The 20224-nt window shown below is 51.1% G+C and overlaps 1 protein-coding gene across 5 annotated transcripts in view; it reads right to left on the reverse strand.

Moving 5' to 3' along the window:
- The window catches only part of kcnab2a (potassium voltage-gated channel subfamily A regulatory beta subunit 2a), a 76627-nt gene that overhangs the window by 54751 nt on the left and 1652 nt on the right, over positions 1-20224 (reverse strand). For 2 of the 5 annotated variants that reach the window (XM_084706064.1, XM_084706059.1), the window contains exon 2: positions 14866-14928. The exons of 1 other annotated variant lie outside the window; for it this stretch is intronic. The gene's annotated coding sequence lies outside the window, so the exon portion shown is untranslated. Of the gene's footprint in view, positions 1-14865; positions 15252-20224 lie in introns of those variants that run through there. 2 more of the 5 variants (XM_084706060.1, XM_084706061.1) reach the window with 2 other exon arrangements.

A 20224-nucleotide genomic window follows, 5' to 3' on the forward strand; every position in this document is an offset into this window, starting at 1 on the left:
AAGGAGGAAGGGAGGGAGCTGGAGGGAGGGAGGTAGGGATGGAGGGATGGAGGGATGGAAGGAGGAAGGGAGGTAGGGATGGAGGGATGGAAGGAGGAAGGGAGGGAGCTGGAGGGAGGGAGGTAGGGATGGAGGGATGGAGGGATGGAAGGAGGAAGGGAGGGAGCTGGAGGGAGGGAGGTAGGGATGGAGGGATGGAGGGATGGAAGGAGGAAGGGAGGGAGCTGGAGGGAGGGAGGTAGGGATGGAGGGATGGAAGGAGGAAGGGAGGGAGCTGGAGGGAGGGAGGTAGGGATGGAGGGATGGAGGGATGGAAGGAGGAAGGGAGGGAGCTGGAGGGAGGGAGGTAGGGATGGAGGGATGGAGGGATGGAAGGAGGAAGGGAGGGAGCTGGAGGGAGGGAGGTAGGGATGGAGGGATGGAAGGAGGAAGGGAGGTAGGGATGGAGGGATGGAAGGAGGAAGGGAGGGAGCTGGAGGGAGGGAGGTAGGGATGGAGGGAAGGAGGGATGGAAGGAGGAAGGGAGGGAGCTGGAGGGAGGGAGGGAGGGATGGAGGGATGGAGGGATGGAAGGAGGAAGGGAGGGAGCTGGAGGGAGGGAGGGATGGAAGGAGGAAGGGAGGGAGCTGGAGGGAGGGAGGTAGGGATGGAGGGAAGGAGGGATGGAAGGAGGAAGGGAGGTAGGGATGGAGGGATGGAAGGAGGAAGGGAGGGAGCTGGAGGGAGGGAGGTAGGGATGGAGGGATGGAAGGAGGAAGGGAGGGAGCTGGAGGGAGGGAGGTAGGGATGGAGGGATGGAGGGATGGGGGGGCTGGAGGGCAGTATCACAGGGACGGCATGGAGGCAGGGAAGGCGGAATGAAAGGTGAGGAGATCATTTTTATCACTCTCCGAGTAGCTGTTGCCTAACATCTACACTAGCAACGCCGCACAGTTACACTCTATGTCCCTGCGTGTGGGAGTGGGAGAGAAGGTCAGCACTGCTGACCCTCAGCGCGTGTAAGTGAGCAAGACGAATGGGGTCGTCGCTGGCAGGCCGGCATCTCTCTGACCGCCCCTCTTTCATATTTCACTGAGCCGAGTGCACGTGAGAAGCGCTGCCAATACGGCGGCTGGTAATGGACGCCGTAACGACGGACGTGAAGGTGACTTTCTCCCGACATCAATCAGCCACGCTGGAACGAGGTGTCAGAGACACGCCACGCACCGAGGACTCGATTTACGCCCCCTGGAATCTCAATCACCTCACGCCACAGAAAAGCCCATCTCCTGGTCATGATGACGAGGAGGAGGAGGAGGACGATGATGGTGTCCATCAACGTTTACTGAGACAAGCGGTTGTACGGCACGCCTCGAAACGAGCTCGAGTCAACCAGCGATGGGTTCTTTGAATGAATAATAATGTCTTGATATGCTTTCATCCACAGAAACAACTCAGAGCGGGGGATTTGAACCCGAGATTTCTCGAACCGAGCTATGCCTATGCCCAAATGAGGTTGAAGCGGTGGTTGTCACAGATGTTTGGAAGGTCGTGGGGTCAGGAATGAGGCACCGTGCGACTGGTTTGCTGAATCTAAGCTTCAAGTGTTGAAGAACAGTTGTTTTTCAAAGCACAGTGCCTTGGCACCAGGCCCTGCCCTTAGTGTATCCATGGCAGGCCCATAGCTGAGCAGGTGTGTTCAGCTACCTGGTGGTGAATACACTTTGTACCATTTCAACGAATATACCTTGCACTATTTGTACGTTGTTTTGAATAACGGCATCGGCGAAATGAATCAAATGGAACTGTGAGGGTGTTCGAACTCGACATCCACGCAGCATGAAGCCGGATACGAATCATTTCCATGCTCAGCACACATTTATTTCCTTCCCCCTTGGAAGTGTTAATGTGGCTGGGAGGGCAGATCTGTTTGTGTCCTGTGTTCACGCTAGCTACTTTTTGACAGCTGGGCTTCAGTGAGGCTAACTGCTGTGTTCAGCTGTGTTGAACTTTGATGAGCTCTGCTATATTTTTCATCTGTTCTGAATAACTTTGCTCTCTTCTGTTCTGTACTGTTCTGTGTTATTCTACTATCTTCTGTAACATTCTACTCTGTTCTGTACTGTTATGGTCTGTTCTGTTCTACTATGCACTGCCATGCTGTGTTCTCTGAGGTGTTCCGTTGTTCTGCAGTAGTGTGGTCTACTGCAGTGTTCTCCTCTGCTCTGTTGTACTTTATTCTCCTTGGTTCTGATCTGTACTGTTCTTCTGCGCTGTGCTGTGTTCTCTGTTCTGCTGTGTTCTCTGTTCTGCTGTGTTCTCTGTTCTGCTGTGTTCTCTGTTCTGCTGTGTTCTCTGTTCTGCTGTGTTCTCTGTTCTGCTGTGTTCTCCTCTGTAGTGCTACTGTGCTGCTGACCGCATCGATGCGGTAGCTCCTGGCAGGGTGGGAGGGAGGCAGGGAGGAAGGCAGGGTGAGAGGGAGGCAGGGAGGGAGGCATGGTGGGAGGGAGACAGAGATGGACAGAGAAAGGCAGAGAGGGGGACGGAGAGAGAAAAGAGAGGGAGGCAGAAAGGGAGGCAGGGGAGCAGGGAGGGAAGCGGCAGGCACGACTGGAGCAGGAAACAGAGAAGCAGAACAGAGCACAGTCAGAGCATCCTATTAGAGCGCAGAACAGCAAAGCACACCAGAGTGAACCAGGGTCGAGTATGTCACAGAACAGTATAGTAGAGTACACAAGCCAGGCTCAGAGCCCAGTACTGATACTGTATCTGAAACACGCAGAACACAGGTCCTTGGAATGAGAAAATACATCAGATGTTCTGGTAGTTTTGCTCTCAACCAAGCTCTCTACCTTCTCACATCACTGAAGATGAACTCGACGAGACAAGGAGGATCTATGGTCCTCATCTCCTTGGGATGTTGACCATTAGAACTGAGGTTGACCCCAGAGAGTGAAGGTCAAACGTTTAATCAGGCTTCCTGTCGTTGGCTCAGCCGAGCATGTTGGACAGGAAGCCCTGAAGGTCATTCGAGGACCGGGAGAGGTCAGGAGGAGGAGCTTAGCTGTAGGTGCAGCTTAGGAAGCCTGCTTCATCAATGACTGCCGTCAAGACGGCTGCTTCTGCACGGTTAATCATTAAGATGGTAGTATCGTCGCTAGTGCACCAGAGCCTCGTATGGCCAACTTGAGTGCGTGTGTGTGTGTGCGTCTGGGTGAAAGAGCATGAGTATGCGTGTGTGCACGTGCATGTCAGAGTGTGTGTGTGTGTGTGTGTGTGCACGTGTGTTAGGACGGCCTCCTCTTTGATAGGACCTGGAGAGCCCTTGATTACAGCACCAGCGCAGGTCATCCGTTGCCAGGAGAGGAAAAAAAGACCCATCAAAGCAATTTGCATAAGTAGCCTATTTATACCATAGCCATACTTGTGACACTCCTCTTTTGTTCCCAATTTGCAGCACAAACAGCTACGAGCTCCACTGTCAGACAGAACAATCTAGAAACACAAAATCACTACAGATGATAATAGTCCTGAAGATCAAATCCGTTTAGATCTTGTAAATGTAGCCTGGCATGTGTGTTAACCTGTAGAGCTAAAGGCAGGGAGGCGGGGACATACTTTGTCATACGTCTTAGGCAGGTCATGAATCATTGCCATGGGGTGTTTGTGCCTGTGCGTCTGTGTGCGTCTGTGTGCGTCTGTGTGCGTGTGTGTGTGTGTGTGTGTGTCAAACAGTGCCAGCAGGTTGCCTGCATTGGCAGGTTAAAGATGAACCTGCTGTTAGAAGATATATGAGTCAGCCGATTGGTTGTTTTCCTGTCGACTTACAGGAAATTGCTCACGTCAAACGTGTAACATGCTCCCTCACGCACACAGGGCAAGCAATACTAACCAGCACCCACACAATAACTGCTATAGACAACACAAATAATGTGTTCAACAGTTATATCAAACCAGCATTTAGCTAGGACCTCTTACTGAGACTATACAGCTATGCAGTTTCATGTTTAATATACTGACACAGTGTTTGGGTCCACTGAATAAATAACATTCATAAAAATAAAAAAAATCCCATAAATGTCACTTTTCTAAAAGTTAATAGTCGAGTTGCATTCAAGTTAGGCTACATGGTCACTTCTCATTCAACATCTCAGGAGGGGTTTTGTGGGCTAAGTGCACTGCCATGGCAACTAGCTAGGCTAGTTAACCTCAATCCAGTGCCATGGTACAGCGTGGCTAGGCTAGGCTAGGCTAGGCTAGGCTAGGCTAGGCTAGGCTAGCTAACCTCAGGCAGTGACTGCAGTCTGAAGGAAGCCTGTGCCAGCAGCACTGCAGGGAGGAAACACACACTGTACTTCAGAGCAGGACACACACACTCACTGCAGCAGCGACAGGAAACTCCTCTCCACCACTTTGTCTTTGTTTCTACACCCCCACCCCCCAACCACCCACTCCAGCAACTGAGGAAGCAAGACATACAGTAAGGAGAGAAAAAGAGACAAAATGAGAGAAAGAAGAACGAAAGAGGGAGAGACATGAGAGAAAGGCGGGTGTGATGTTAGAAATAGTGTGAGTTTTCATGTCGGCAGCTTCACACTTACACCCTGTGCCTGTCTGTCTGCCTGTCTGCCTGCCTGCCTGCCTGCCTGCCTGCCTGCCTGCCTGCCTGCCTGCCTGCCTGCCTGTCTGCCTGTCTGCCTGTCTGTCTGCCGAGGAGTAAGGTGGGAGGGTTGTGGTGGTACAAAGCTGAGGGCAATGCAGCCCGGAGCATGCCTAACCCGTGTCTGCTCAACACAGTCTGTAGATGTAAACACGCTCACCATAGCAACAAAGCCTGGATCCTAATGCTTATGTAATAGCCACGATGAAAAGGTAGCCATAATGCAGTTTTGTGTTGAATACAATTTTCAGTTTTGTTTAAGTTTTGTTTGTTTTTTTGTTATGGGTTTGTCTTTATTTTGACAGGCGTAAGGAAGAACCTTCCAGCTGTTGACAGATGTCAAAACACGATATGTGCCATAAACCTTTAGAGAGACCTTCGAACCACGCTAGCCACGCTAATCATGCTAACCACTTTAGCCACACACTAACACAGTGTCCCGGTCCACAGTGTCCCGGTCCACAGTGTGGTGCTTGATACCCCTGGACCCAGTTTCAGCTGCCTCCGGGCAGAGAGACACACTGTCAACCTCCCCGCTCCTGCAGCACACTGCCCTGCACGCACTGCAGCAAAGGCAACAGATGAAGTTAGAGAGCAAGTGAAAAAGGGGTGATGGAGGGGGGAGGGGCGAGAGCGGACTGAGACGGTGAGACAGAAAGTAAAAGAGAAAGTAAAAGGAGGGAGGGAGGGGCGCAGGGAGGGAGGGAGGGGCGCAGGGAGGGAGGGGACATGGGAGGGAGGGGACATGGGAGACTAGGGAGATTAGATTCTGCAGGGTTAGCAGAAGCCCCAGAGGTGATATATAAATATCTTTCGCACACTGATACGGGACAGGCTAGAGGGATCAATAAATCTAAATCTGGCCGTCCGAGAGAGAGGAAGAGCTGAGGCTGGAGTTGGGGCTAAAGCTAGGGCTAGAGCTGGGGCTAGGGCTGGGGCTGCAGTTAAGGCTTGGGCCTGGCTTTGGCAGGGCTATACTCTCGAGGGACCTGGATACAGAACTTATTACAAAGGCTCTGACCCTGTTACATAAGACTCTCGCATATGACATCTCAAACAAACTTGACTTTCACAGGAAGATGGAGAAGGAGGAGAGAGGTTACTAGACTGCCTAGTCCCCTATCTATTGAAGAATATGTTCCCTACTCTTTGCTGCACTAATACACCAATAATGATCGGGGGGATCGGACATAATGGGCATCGTTCCTCTTAAAGTTGTGCAGGTTGGAGTACAAGAAGAGTCAGCTAGGGTTCTTGGGGAATACAGGCATGGAAGGAGGGAAAGAGGTAGGGAGGCGGAGTGGAAGGAAAGAGGACAGCAGGGAGGGAGGGAGGGAGGGAGGGAGGGAGGGAGGGAGGGAGGGAGGGAGGGAGGGAGGGAGGGAGGGAGGGAGGGAGGGAGGGAGGGAGGGAGGGAGGGAGGGAGGGAGGGAGGGAGGGAGGGAGGGAGGGAGGGAGGGAGGGAGGGAGGGAGGGAGGGAGGGAGGGAGGGAGGGAGCAAGGGAGGGAGGGAGGGAGGGAGCAAGGGAGGGAGGGAGGGAGGGAGCAAGGGAGGGAGGGAGGGAGGGAGGGAGCAAGGGAGCCAGAAAGGAAGGGAGGGAGGCAGAGATGCAGGAAGGGAGGCAGAGAGGCAGGAAGGAAGCCAGCAGGAAGGAAGGGAGGCAGAGAGCCACTGCGGCAGATACTTCTGATAGACTCCACGCCTTCTACTGCTGCATTTCTATTTATACAATTACACAGCCGTCTCTTAAACACGGCCCTCCTCAATAATTCACAGCAGAATGTAGGTTTTTTTCTTTTCTCACTTACTCTCTCTCTCTCTCTCTCTCTCCCTCCCTCTCCTGCCTCGTCCTGTTGTCCTCTACGCGAGCCGTTGCTAGCCAGCTCTGCGCCAGCGATAAGGAAGAGAATCTCCCTCAGGTTGCTACCACGCGGCTGTGATGGATGCCATTGCTAGCTGAGGGGGAAACGGAGAGAATGGTCCAGAATTCCTAATGAAATCTGGCGCAAATGCAGTACGGGGCTCCCATTGCTCTGAGTGAGTCTCTTACCGCCCCCGAGCAACTGCCTGCGGTGACTGGACAATGTTCACACACACACAAAGACAGGCTGACAAACGCACACAGAGAGATACACACACACACAGACGCATACACACAGGTACACAGACAGACGCACGCAAAGACACATACTGTATACATACACAGCCGGACCAACGCACACATATTCACACACTCGCACAGTGTGTGAACAGTGAGAAGGGAGGGGTGGATGTAAAGAAGTCAGAGAGAGCAAGAGAAACTGCAGCTGAAGGTGTAGAAACAAAAAGCTGACTAGGCAACGGCTGCTCACAATCCTGATGAGAAAGCAGGGAGGCCCAACGCTACAGCAGGGTGTGTGTGTGTGTGTGTTGTAATGGGATGAATAAACATGACTCTTGATGCACAGGGTAGTCCAATTAGGCAATGCCATAGGGACAGTACTGTACGAATGCACGCACAAACACAAACAAACACACATTGTCGAACATCTACGCACGTGAAAACCCACACCAGTGAGTCTATTCCTGTCCTGCTGCATACTGTACTTCTGAAATGGCACCAAAGCCCTGAAGAATTGCCTGGCATCGCGGTGCCAGTCTTCCAGTCTGCCAGGGGCCCTGTGAGTCACCCAGGAGGCATGGGGGGGGCAGCGGTGGAAGGATGGGCCCTCTCTGTATCAGCTGGGAGACCAGGGCACGGTGACAGTCCACCGGTGGAAGCCTAGCCAAGCCTAGCCAAGCCTAGCCAAGCCAAGCCAAGCCTAGCCTAGCCTAGCCTAGCCTAGCCTAGCCTAGCCTAGCCTAGCCTAGCCAAGCCTAGCCTAGCTACAGCATCCTTCTCAGCACAGCTAGCCACACAGGCCAGGGAAGCACACACACACCCACCTACACAAATAGACACAAGTCACACAGAGACACACAGCACACGCAGACACACAAACACACACTGTGAATACAATCCCCCAAGGCATGAATAAAGTCAATAGACTGGGTGCCATCTGTCTACTTACATCCATGTCCACACGTGACTCACAGATGCTATGGCAGGGTCGACCTCCACTCATGAAGCCATCGCCAGATCTCATGACACGGGCACCAAACTAGCTGCTCAGTATCCTACCAGGTATCTAGGCACTGGCTCAGTGTTCAACACACCCTCAGTGTGCGTGTGTGTGTGTGTGTGTGTGTGACAGAGGCTAGTCAATAAAGATGGGTCTCCCTCTCTCTCCATCTGTCACACACACACACAAAAAACAGAACTCTCTCTTTATCTCTGTCACACACACACAGAACCCAAGAGAACCCCTTGAGCATGCTTTGTGTGTGGGCTGTGATCGTTGACCTAAGCTGAGATGATAATACATTTTAAAAAATTCACCTTATGACCTCTGCAGACCGTATGACATTATGACATCAATCATCAATGTACTATCACAGACAAATGTTGATTGGGGTGGACCAGGTCGTAGGCCACGGTTCGGCCATCTTGGCTCGTTGGTCAGTTTGGTCAATACGAGCCGTTAGGAGGCTCAACCAGAAGCTTCTGTCAGTGTTGGGAGTTTAAAGACGTTATCGTGCCGCATGGTTGGTGCTCCACAACACACACACACACACACCCACACACTCTGTAGACTGTGATGGCTGTCAGCTGTGTCAGCTTCTGGATTGTTCATCGTACAGTGTGACACACAATTGCTGCCAATCCCAGGCTGGCCCGTGTTGATATTAAGATCTGGTGGAGTTGATGCAGACAGATCTACTTTAATAGTCCGTCCGCATGCCACCCATCTTACAGACTGCTGCAGCCTTTCCACAGAAAAGGGTTCACGTCATTCTGCTTCTTTAACTCTGTGCAAGGACACAAACACCAACACACACACATGCCCCAGGCTTGCCCGTAACCTGTGTCACACACAATCAACGTGGGAGTGCGAGGCAAATACTTGTTTACCAGGCTATTTCGGTTTCCAGCATCACTGACAGAGTGTGTGTGTGTGTGTGTGTGTGTGTCATGTACTGTGTTAAGGTGTAGACGGACAGCCTGCCATCTGCATCAAGCCTCACACACAGGAGGACACACACAGGCCTGTCACGACATGTTATGGATCAGAACACTGTGTGAGATGCTAATGGGAAAACGTAAACCTGTCTGTGTGGTTTAAGTCTACAGGTCAAGGCCCACGTCCTTTAAAGGAATTTTGGTGGCGTCCATGTCTATAGCAAGAGTAGGCACACAGATTCTACAGAGGTAGGCATTTGAGTGGGTGATTGAATTGTGTGTGTGTGTGTGTGTGTGTGTGTGAGTCTGTGAGAGAGAGAGAGAGAGAGAGAGAGAGAGAGAGAGAGAGAGAGAGAGAGAGAGAGAGAGAGAGAGAGAGAGAGAGAGAGAGAGAGAGAGAGAGAGAGAGAGAGAAAGAGAGAGAAGAGAGAGAAAGAGAGAGAGAGAGAGAGAAAGAGAGAGAAAAAGAGAGAGAAAAAGAGAGAGAGAGTGCGGATCAGTGAATATCCCATCAGCATTCATGACTGTCAGTGTGTGAGCATCCGTGTGCCGTCTCCAGGGCTGTCAGGCAGAGATCTCCATGTTCTCCTCAGTCCTCCATGTCAGCCGTGTGACACTCAGCTGCAGTCTCCATGTTTGATGTGGCTCATGCTGCCTCAGGTCTCAGCCTCAGCCTCCTCTCCAGCCCTCATCCCTAGCCCTTCCCCCACCCCAGGCTCAGCCCTTATCCCCTAGCCTCAGCCCCCAGCCTCCGGTCTCCTTCCCTAGCCCCCAGCCTCAACCCTGGTCTCTCAGTTTCCAGTCCTTACAGCCCAGGTGGCAGGCGGCCCCCAAAGCCATGAGTCAGCAGAGCTCATGAGTGGGCTACAGGGTCACACAGACACCTTCCCTCTTCTACACACATGCATTAAACCGACAGTGAACCTTCCCTTTTGCTCCACACACACCAGCTTCACCTCCACATACAGCATCAGGCAAGCAGGCCCAGCCTATTGGCGAGTTTGGTCACGCAGCTTTGTCGTGATTGGTCGGGGACTAGCTGCAGAGCAGTTAGCTACAGCTTTACTCAGCAAGAAAAGTCAGGCTACCCACCAACCGCCCCCTTCCCCCCTCCCCCGCCCCGCCCCCTCACTCCCCGTCCTCTCTACTCCCTCCTCTTATCTCCTCTGCTTGCCTTCTGACTGTGTGTGTGAGTGTGTCTCTCTCTCCACAACATAATTAAGTGTTTTTTTGTTGTTTGTTTTTTACTTATTTCTTCCTTAGACAGACAGAATCCACTGTGCCTTTGTTCACCTTTAAACATGTCCAAATCTAGACACTATTTTTAGTACTGTATCCTCAGTGCACAGGTTCATCTGGCAGCAGGCAGGGCAGTAAACAGGGCAACAGACAGGGCAACAGACAGGGCAGGGCAACAAACAGGGCAGGTCAGTAGACAGGGCAGGGCAACAGCCAGGGCAACAGAAAGGGCAACAGAGAGGGAAGTAGACAGGGCAGGGCAACAAACAGGGCAGGGCAGTAGACAGGGCAGGGCAACAGCCAGGGCAACAGAAAGGGCAACAGAGAGGGAAGTAGACAGGGCAGGGCAACAAACAGGGCAGGGCAGTAGACAGGGCAGGGCAACAGCCAGGGCAACAAAAAGGGAAGTAAACAGGGCAGGGCAACAGGCAGGGCAACAGACAGGGCAACAGACAGGGCAGTAGACAAGGCAGCAGCTTGTAGTATCAGTAGGTCTGGGCTATGCTGCTCCAGCCTGCAGCTAGGGTACACAGAACGCTGGGCCACGGGAGAGGGATGTGGCCAAGCACACAGACTCATTCCAGTCACGTGCCAGACCAGAACAGTCAGAATATCAGAGAACAGACCTTCATCAGACGATGTCAACTACTATTAATTACATGTCTTGTGTTTGTAGCCTTTTGTTTTGTGGTCTCCTTCGCTGCGTCTTTTAATCTTATTCCTCTCTCTCCCTCGCTCTTTGCAAATGAATAAACTTGCCTTAAGTAAGAGAGAGCAGCCAGCAGTCCAGTCACTCTACAGCTGGGCTACTCCACACTAAAGCCTTTCAAATCAAATCTGAAGCTACCAGGGCAGCTACAGAAGATCCCCCCTCATAACTCTGGCATCACAAACTGCACCGTGTCACATAATTCACACAGAGACGCACACACGCACACACAACTCTCCCCTAACACCAAACACGTCGCCATTATTTCCTGTCACACAAGAAGCGACACACCGTAGCTCACAATAACGCTGCAGCGAGGTTAGTATCCGGTACACACAAGGTCATACTTACATGTGGTTACTGCTCATGTGCAGCATCTAAACACTATCATGCTTTGTGTTAACACTCAAGCCATGGAAGCTGAGATGTTAGTGTGCACTATGCCTGGTGAATTCAGACGGTTCCTTGACTCTGACCACCGACCAGCATTTCCGATCCTCGATTTTTGGCTGTACTTTCGGCACTATTTGTATGTTGCTTTGGATAAAGGCGTCTGCTAAATGAATAAAATGGCAAGCAAATGCTCAAACAGAAGACCGTATCCAGTCACTGTTTACTTGGCACAACACCGGGCTTGATCTCTCATGTGAGATCGTGTTCAAACGGTCTGCAGGGTTAAGAACGCCTCACGAGAGCCAACGTGAGGCCCAGGTTGCGCACTTCAGCTTCAGGTCGACCGCAGCACCCTCCAAATCAATCATGGAAATCAATGTGGCCCATGTATTGTTCACCTGTGTCTTTGATAGTATTTCGAGTCAGTCCCATGATGGGTAAACACACTGAGCTCAGCCTGGTCACCCCCCCCCCTCCCCTCCCCTCCCCTCCCCTCCCCTCCCCTCCCCTCCCCTCCCCTCCCCTCCCCTCCCCTCCCCTCCCCTCCCCTCCCCTCCCCTCCCCTCCCCTCCCCTGCCCTCCCCTGCCCTCCCCTCCCCTCCCCTCCCTCCCTCCACCTGCATCTTCACTAACACTTTATCACAGGGAATCTATCAAGCTTTTTATTAGCCCACCGGGGCCCACGGCATGCAGTGCCTTCATGGGAGAATATTACAGATCCGGAGAGACGCTCACCGTCTGGGTGATTTAGTAGCCTGTGTGTGTGTGTGTGCGTGTGTGTGTGTAGGGGGGGAGGAAGAGAGGGAGATAGAGAGAACGAAAGAGAAAGTTGTTGAGAGTGAAAATGCTAAAACCCAACGGACACTCTCAGTTTATATCTTCTGTACAACAGCAGGCCACCTTCTCCTGTGAATGACATATTACCTGACCGGCACACTGGAATATAGAAAGCCCCAGAGCTGTATTTTGTATTGTGCCAGTTATGCCCCTGTAACAGTGTAATCTCCCCCCAGGCAACAATAAAGTTCTACCCTAATCTAGTCAACCCTCCCCCCTCTACATTAGGCTACTTTCTCCAGTACAAACACAGGCTCTCATCAACTGTACTGGGGATGGCTACAGCTCAGTGGTTGAGCCTTTGACAGAAGACTGTGAGGTCACAGGTTCAAATCCCCCTGTATGACACTTAAATGCTAAATGACCAGTTACAAAGAAAGAATACATCAGAAAGCGACCTTTTCCTGGTAGGACTCCTCTATCCGTTCAGGATCATCTACTACACAAGCAGCGGAGACACCAGTCACCATCACACAGACAGGACGAACGAAAACCAGAGCTGTCAGAGCCTCTGGTCACAAACACTACTCACATCACGGTGCTGCCCCCTGACCTGAGTTTAGCCACAGGAAACACGAGGTCACTTCCTGCTCATTTGTAATGAAGCCATCTGATCTGGCAGAAACAACAGGCCTCTGTGTGATGAACCAGACAGATCTACAGAGCTCACGTGAATGAAGGATATGGTGACAGCATCTTGCCGCAGTTCTGCAACAGTTCCTGTAACAGTTCATGTAACAGTTCATGTAACAGTTCATGTAACAGCTCATGAAACAGCTCATGAAACAGCTCATGAAACAGCTGTGTGCAAACACCTTGTTTGTGCATTTCTGTCTTTTCACAAACCCGTAACTCACTGCATAAAACACATTTTACATAACCTGGTCAACATACAGTAGGGCTCAGCTGTGACCTAGGAGTCTACAGTATACGCAACCAGGTTAGCTTTTGCCTAGCTATTTATGCCCCCCCCCCCCCCCCCCCCCATGTGTGTGTTTTCGTGGGTGTGTCTTTGCTATGTTTCAATGTGCGCGTGCTCGTGTCTGTATGCCATTTAGTTTCTATGTGTGCGTGCGTATGCCAGTGTGTGGGTGTGTTTGCGTGGGTGGGAGAGTGCGTTCGTGTGAGAGGGTCCACGTGGCCCTGTTACTAATGAAGCTAAACAGGCTGTAGATGCCAGCTAGACTATGATTCCATAGCTCCATTTAAGGACCTCTCCAGGGGGGGGGAACATGCACACAGCAGCCTCCTCCCAGGCAGGGCAGAGGGCTTCCACACAGGGCGAGCGCTGCAGAGAGCCCATGATGCCACACACAGGGGGTCTGGAGGGCCATCGCCAACACAAACACTGGAGATCCCTTATTATCTCCAGGTGTCCTTCAGCGTTGTTGTGTTATTGAAACAAAAAGGTCGATCGACAAAGGATACAGGTAATGTCAGTTTGTCACTAATGGAACGGAGCCTCCACATTGTACGTCTGAATTCAAACGCCACACAAAAAGGAAGTGCAACAGATAATCAAGGATTGGAAGTGCACATAAGTTATTCTCAACAAGAGAACCTCTGGACACGAAACACAGCAGGATCCAATTCAGGCTCCTGTTTTCATTTGGACCGGGGGTAAAACATTTCATTCCTTTCGCCGACACTTTCATCCAAAATGACAAATAGCGCATCTACAAAGCACAGCAGATCATCGAAGATTGACAGTGCACAGTTCCAACAGTGTTTCAGTGCCCTGCCCAGAAGCGGTGTGTATTTTCACCCGACAACAGTGACACTGCAGTGCTGGCACACTGAACGTACCTCAGGTCACCTCAGCACCTCAGAGACCTGCTCTCCCTGCCCTCCACCACTGCTGCTTATCCAACAACTGACTGCACCAAACCAGACCTCTGCGTCCAGCCTCCCCAGCCTCCCCTGGCAGGACCAGGACCCAGGGTTGGCTAGCCTACGGACCCTGCTGCTCAAGCCCCAGTATGGGCTCCCTCGCCGGGGCGTCAACACAGCCAGACTGGGCCTGAGCCTGGTTCTCACACTGACTCACTGTCACAACATCTCAGCGCCACTCATCACAACATTAGAGGAACAGTTCAGTTATATGGGATCCACAGCTGGGAGGTGTTGCATGAAGAAGACACCGTCCGCCTGCAACAGATGGTCACTGCAGCACCGAGGAGCAAGAGCTGGTGAGAGAAACTCGCTCACCTTGTGAGTGTTTGTGTGTGTGTGTGTGTGTGTGAGTATGCAGTGAACTATTCTGCAGGGCTATTTCAGGGAGGTTCTTTATAAATCCTATGGCATGGCCAATGAATTTGAGAGGACAGGGCATGCATAAAACATGACAGAGAGAGAGACAGCAAGAGAGAGACAGAAAGAGAGACAGAGACAGAAGGAGAGAGACAGAGAGACAGAAGGAGAGAGACAGAGAGCAAGAGGCTGACAGTGACACAGAGATACAGACACAGAGATAAAGACACAGAGAGAGACACAGGGATAAAGACACAGGGATAAAGACACAGGGATAGAGACACAGAGACAGAGACACAGAGATAGAGACGCAGAGACACAGAGATATAGACACACAGAGACAGAACAGCAGTCCACCCACCACTATAACACAAACCAGCCTTCCAACAGACAAGGCACAGTGAGAGAGGCGGGTGGGAGGGTAAGAGGGAAAGAAAGAACGCAACCCAGTGAGAAGACGACGAGAGACAGAGAAAGCGGGAGAGAGAGATCGAGAAATACTGGTCCCTCTGTTCCGCAACGGTGAACGCTACCGCCGGATCACCCAGTACGGCACCTGCTCTGCTCGCGACCACAACACACGTCGGCACATGAGTCTTTCAGACCCTCAATGACAGAGGGGAGGACTGGGAGAGGGAGAGAGAGAGAGAGAGAGAGAGAGAGAGAGAGAGAGAGAGAGAGAGAGAGAGAGAGAGAGAGGGGGGGGGGGGGGTGGAGACAGGGATGCCGTAGCCCAGTCATGATGTTGTAACACCCACCTCAGACGGCCGTTGCTCCCTGACGCAGCGCTCCTCAGCTGGGCTTGGACGGAGGACGGAGAGCTGGGATGGTGGAGCGCAGCCAGGTTCCCCACAGGAAGAAGGGATGGTGGCCGGCAGAGAGGACAGAGGAAGAGGAGGAGGAGGAAGGCAGACAGGACTGGTGAACGGCCTCCTCACTACAGTACACTCCGTGTCGAGGACTGCCTGACGGAGAAGCCGGTTGAGGAGTGAGCGTGTGTGTGAGCGCGTGTGAGCGTGTGTGTGTGCGCCTGGGCTGGAGCAGAGAGACGGACAGGAGAGAGAGAGGGAGAGAGAGACGAGACGAACAGGGAGAGAGACGAGACAGAGAGAGGGAGAGAATGAATGCGTGACGAGTGACCCTTTAGCAGTCAGTAAGAGCCACAGAAGAGCGAACAGATGCATTAAAGACAATGCCCCTCCCTCCTTCTCTCTCCCCCTATCTTTCTGCCCCGCCCGCCCGCCCTCCCTCCCTCTATCTCGCTCAATGTTACACACACACACACCAATGCAGCTCCCACAGCACTGTCAGCACTAGAGTAAGCATGTATGCAGTGAAAGCAGAAGGAGAGAGAGAGAGAGAGAGAGAGAGAGAGAGAGAGAGAGAGAGAGAGAGAGAGAGAGAGAGAGAGAGAGAAGCGGGAAGCACGATAGTCCAATATTAATGTAATTAGTGGACCACAGACAGACAATGTCTGATACCTTCTCAACCAGTGGGGAACTAAAGACTGCGTAACTTCACTGTACTGCTGTACCATTAAGCCAGACTTAACCCCAAACGTATAAGAACACTGGTTTTTCCCTTCCTTTCAACTCATGAGAGAGACGGGGATAACCCAGTGAGCTATTCTCACGTACTCACACACACGTCCTCACACACACACGTCCTCACAAACAACTTCTTTCAAATGGCATCACAACGAACACGACGTCAAAGGCCCCATTAAATAAACCAGGAGGTGCTATACAAGGTGAGCTGAATTGAGAGGTTGTGACAAGGAAGTCTTGATGAAGACGCTGGGCGTTTGAATATCAAAGCTATCCCGTTGCAGATCGAGTTGCAAATGTGAAACCAACGCTTCATATCTGCCAAGAAACTATGGTGTTACAAGAAGGACAAAAACCCTGGTGGTCCATTTCATCAGTTAGACACACTTCCGGGACAAATGTGCAATCACTCAGCTTGACAAATATTATTCGAAAGCCATCAGCAAATAGTTTAGGCTCGTCCGTGATAGCGTTCAAATAATGTTGGTCAACAACGTAATCTGATATGACAAACATGTGACCTAGAAACCCCTTAACAATTGGGCCTAATGTAATGGTTACCATGTTCACTGTTGTGTACTCTTATCTTGTCAGTTAGCCTATTTCTATAGGGCTGTGGCATTCAGCTCAGTTTCCCCTCTGATTTAGTAATTGTACGCTGAAGTGTGTGTGTGTGTGTGTGTGTGTGTGTGTGTGTGTTAGCCCACAGCCTCCAGGGAAGTTGCTGTAGCTTCAGTGTTGCGCACCAATGTTCTTGGCCTCTCTCTCTCTGTGTGTGCTCCGGCCTGGTCACGACATCACCAGAGCCAGAGTCAGCAAGCTCCCTGTCAACCCCCCCCACACACACACACACACACACACACACACACACACACACACACCCACTGAGTCCCCCCCCCCCACACACACACACAACAAGTCTCACACAGACATGCACAGTGCCACACACACAGACACACACACGTTCCCACACAGGGGAGTCTCCACCTCCCAGACAGCCATCAGGCCCACTCCCCAGCTCCTTCCCTGTAGGCTAGCCTGAGGGAGGGCCTGGACACACCCTGATCCTGACCAGGACCAGGCTCTTAAAAACACCAAGGAAACGGACGAGTCCAACTCAATGCTCCATCTCCGTCCAATTTGAGATGATTAATGAAGGACGGACACAAAGCCCACTTTATAAGCTCATCTATCTACTGGTCTGACCAATCAGGAGATGACGGATGGGCAGCGTTACTTTTCATCAAACTGATGACCGCGTCTGAGGTCGTCAGTTTGTCTCCACGGAAAGGACGTGTCGCCCGCTGAACGTGCACCCCGCAGGACTGAGCTGGGTAAGCACTTATCTGCGTCTCCACCACAAACACGAGGGGACCTGGTAAATATCAGGGAATCCTCCTAGCCCTAACCCTCCTGTGTGTAGGCCCAAGCCTGGAGGCTCCTCTTGGGGCCAGCTGAGAGTACAGTACAGTCCATGACTGGAGTCTGTGAGGTGTGATAAAGATGAGGTTTCTCTCTGGAGCTGAGCCAGACACAGCTATGTGAAGAGGCATGGCTACGTTCCTGCTCCTTCTGCTGCTCCACCTGCTCCTCCTTCTGTTCCTCCTCCTCCTCCTGCTCCTTCTGCTGCACCACCTGCTCCTCCTTCTGTTCCTCCTCCTCCTGCTGCTGCTGCTGCTGCTCCTCCTCCTCATCTCCCTCCTGCTTCTCCTTATGCTGCTCGTCGTCCGTCTCCTCCTCCTCCTGCTGCTTCTCTTTATCCTGCTCCTACTCCTCTTCCTCCAACTCCTCCTCCTGCTTCTCCTTATCCTGCTCCTCCTCCTGCTGCTTCTCTTTATCCTGCTCCTCCTTCTTCTCCTCTTCCTCCTCCTCATCCTGCTCCTCCTGCTTCTCCTTCTCCTGCTCCTCCTTCTCCACCTCCTTCTCCTCCTCCTCCTCTCTTCCCTGCTCCTACTCCAGTCTCTCCTCCTGGCAGGTGTCCAGGCTAAGGGTTTGCCCCCCTCTCAAGCAGCTGGCCACTTATTAAACAGGCCATCCATTCCAGTGCAGCCATCAGTGCTGCCAGGTGTACGTAGCCAGCAATGATGACGGATGAAACCCCTGAGCCGGCTTTACCATTAGACCAAAATGAGATGCTAAGCATACTCCTAAAGGCGTTTGGGAAAACAGTCACTTTTCTGTCTACGGGAAAACATAGCTGGTGACTACAAACTCATTGTAGCAAATACACAGTCAGGGGTGAAAGGTGACATAACCTTGGCCTGTAATGTGATATTTATGTGCACTACTGGTGTGAACACAGAGACCAGCTGGTTCAGAGAGCTGTTCCGACCTTGTGCTGAGAGGTTCCACCAGTCCGACACTACAGAACCCAATACAGGCCGGTCTCCCTCCACTAGTCCAGGGCTACCAGGCCGTTAGAGTGTATAACCTCCTGTACAACACAGAAGCCACACCGCAGCAGAACAGTGTCAGTCCCTGACAGTGTTTAGATCAGAGCTTCAGCAGCAGTGACCAGTTTCATACTGTGTCATCAGACCATGGTGTGAAAGAGAAACTATCACAGTCAAGGTGTCTCAATCTTTCAATTCTAGAGTTACAACTAGTCACTGGTTATTTACACAATAATGACTTCCTCTGAGTCTCGATAGCCTTGGTTTACATACAATAATGATAACCTTGTATAAGACCCGAGAGGCTAGTGCTGGATTTCACAATCAAATAGTACTGTTCTCAAAGAAACAAGGATTTCTTTCAGTTAGCATTCTCTGATTTGGGAGACCTTGGTTGAATTCATGCCTGCATTCATAAAATACTTCAAAACTACTCAGCAACATCTGAAAAAGAACATTACAGGGCCTGTCCTAAATTCATCCGTAATCCTTACTTAGGCACGAAGCGAAGCGGAGTGCCGAAAACCCCCTTTCCTGTTCTAAAATCAGCGTAAACCACGGACTCACAGGGCTTATTGCTTTTCTAAAACTGTTACTACAAATATTTGATATGGTTTCATCAATAAAAACTATTAGAAACTAAATAGTTTAATAATAAACCGTCATTCTTCCTCTACTCCAAAGTATAGTTCCTACATAAATCGTTGCCACGCAACAGCCAGATGGACATCTTTGCCGTCTTTTTCAATTTGAAATAGTCAATGCGCAGTAATATGGAATGTTAAAGAATGTTATGAGGACAACCTGTGAGGTTATGCTGGCTTTACAATGGCATGGAACGTGATATAGCCAATCACAATCAAGGATGGGAACAACCAGTTTTAGAAAATTTAGTTTACACACTTTAAAACTCAGCCACCAGCAAATAGATCTAGAACTTCAATTTGAATTTAACTGTCTCCAACTCGACCTTCAATCTACAAAACTGCTCCAAGTTATCTCAAGTGAAATCTATTGTTCTTTGCCACCAATCATGCATTTAACCAGAAGGTTAATGGGAAAGTAGGCTTGTACAAGGCTAGCTTGAAAACAGGCTGCATTTCATTGGAAAATAAAATCATGATCTGATAGAACCTGCTCATTGAGAATGTTCCTGATGGCAAACCTGTTCCTGAGGGAAAACCTGTGCATTAAGAATGTCCTGTTCAACAATGCATAATCAGCTGGCAACAGAACTGTAGGAGTTGTGATTTCCAGTTCCACGAGTATGTCCAAAATAGCCATTGATGTATGTTGTTTATGGAAACACTGAGATCAGAGCAGCGCGTCACACAGGCAGAATAACTAATCCAGTGATGAGAGCCCTGCCAGATGACGGAGTTCAACTTTTCTCATTAACCCCCGTACATTCGGAAAACATTCTAGATGTGAACTGAATGAATCTTAGCAATTACCTTCTGTCATATGTCCCAAAATAGCTCCAACGTTCTCATCCTGCAGCGAAAACGCCACCAAGATCCCTTACAGGGATGGGAGGGGTTCTTCAGTCTGTAATCACGTGGAATAAAAGGTCTGGGCCAATGCCTTTCACCATACTCTTCAATCCAAAGTGAAAGTATATGTTGGCTACAGTAAAGAGAACTATTAGATAATGTGGTCCCGAGCCCAAATTAAAAATAAGGCCTGAATGTCATCGCTCCCCAGTGCTTGGGGCTGCAGTATCCTCTGCATTCTCTATCCATGCAATGTTTTAAACATGACTACAGCATCCCATAGCAGAACCCATGCAACCCTATTTACTACACATGGTGGGAGGGGGGATCAGCAGGTTCACAGAAAAGCTCCATAATTGCATCATTAGCCCCAATGACTCAGTTGGATTACTTTGCTTGCGCGCTGCCCCCCCCCCCCCCTGCCTCCCCCCCCCCTGCCTCCCCTGCCCCCTGCCCCCCCCCCCCTGCCTCCCCTGCCTCCCCTACCCCCCCTGCCTCCCCTGCCTCCCCTACCCCCCCTGCCTCCCCTGCACTGTCCAGAAATAGGGAGTCATAGGCCTCCAGCTCTCAATGCCGTATGTGCTCAAGCAGAATTACATTAGCATGTATGTTCAACCGCGCAAAATGTTAACATTCCAGAAATATCCAAACAGAGGACGTCTCGACACATCAGTATGGAGGAGG

This window comes from Hypomesus nipponensis, chromosome 9 (assembly GCF_054491055.1).
Source record: "Hypomesus nipponensis isolate SF chromosome 9, ASM5449105v1, whole genome shotgun sequence".
NCBI lineage: Eukaryota > Metazoa > Chordata > Actinopteri > Osmeriformes > Osmeridae > Hypomesus > Hypomesus nipponensis.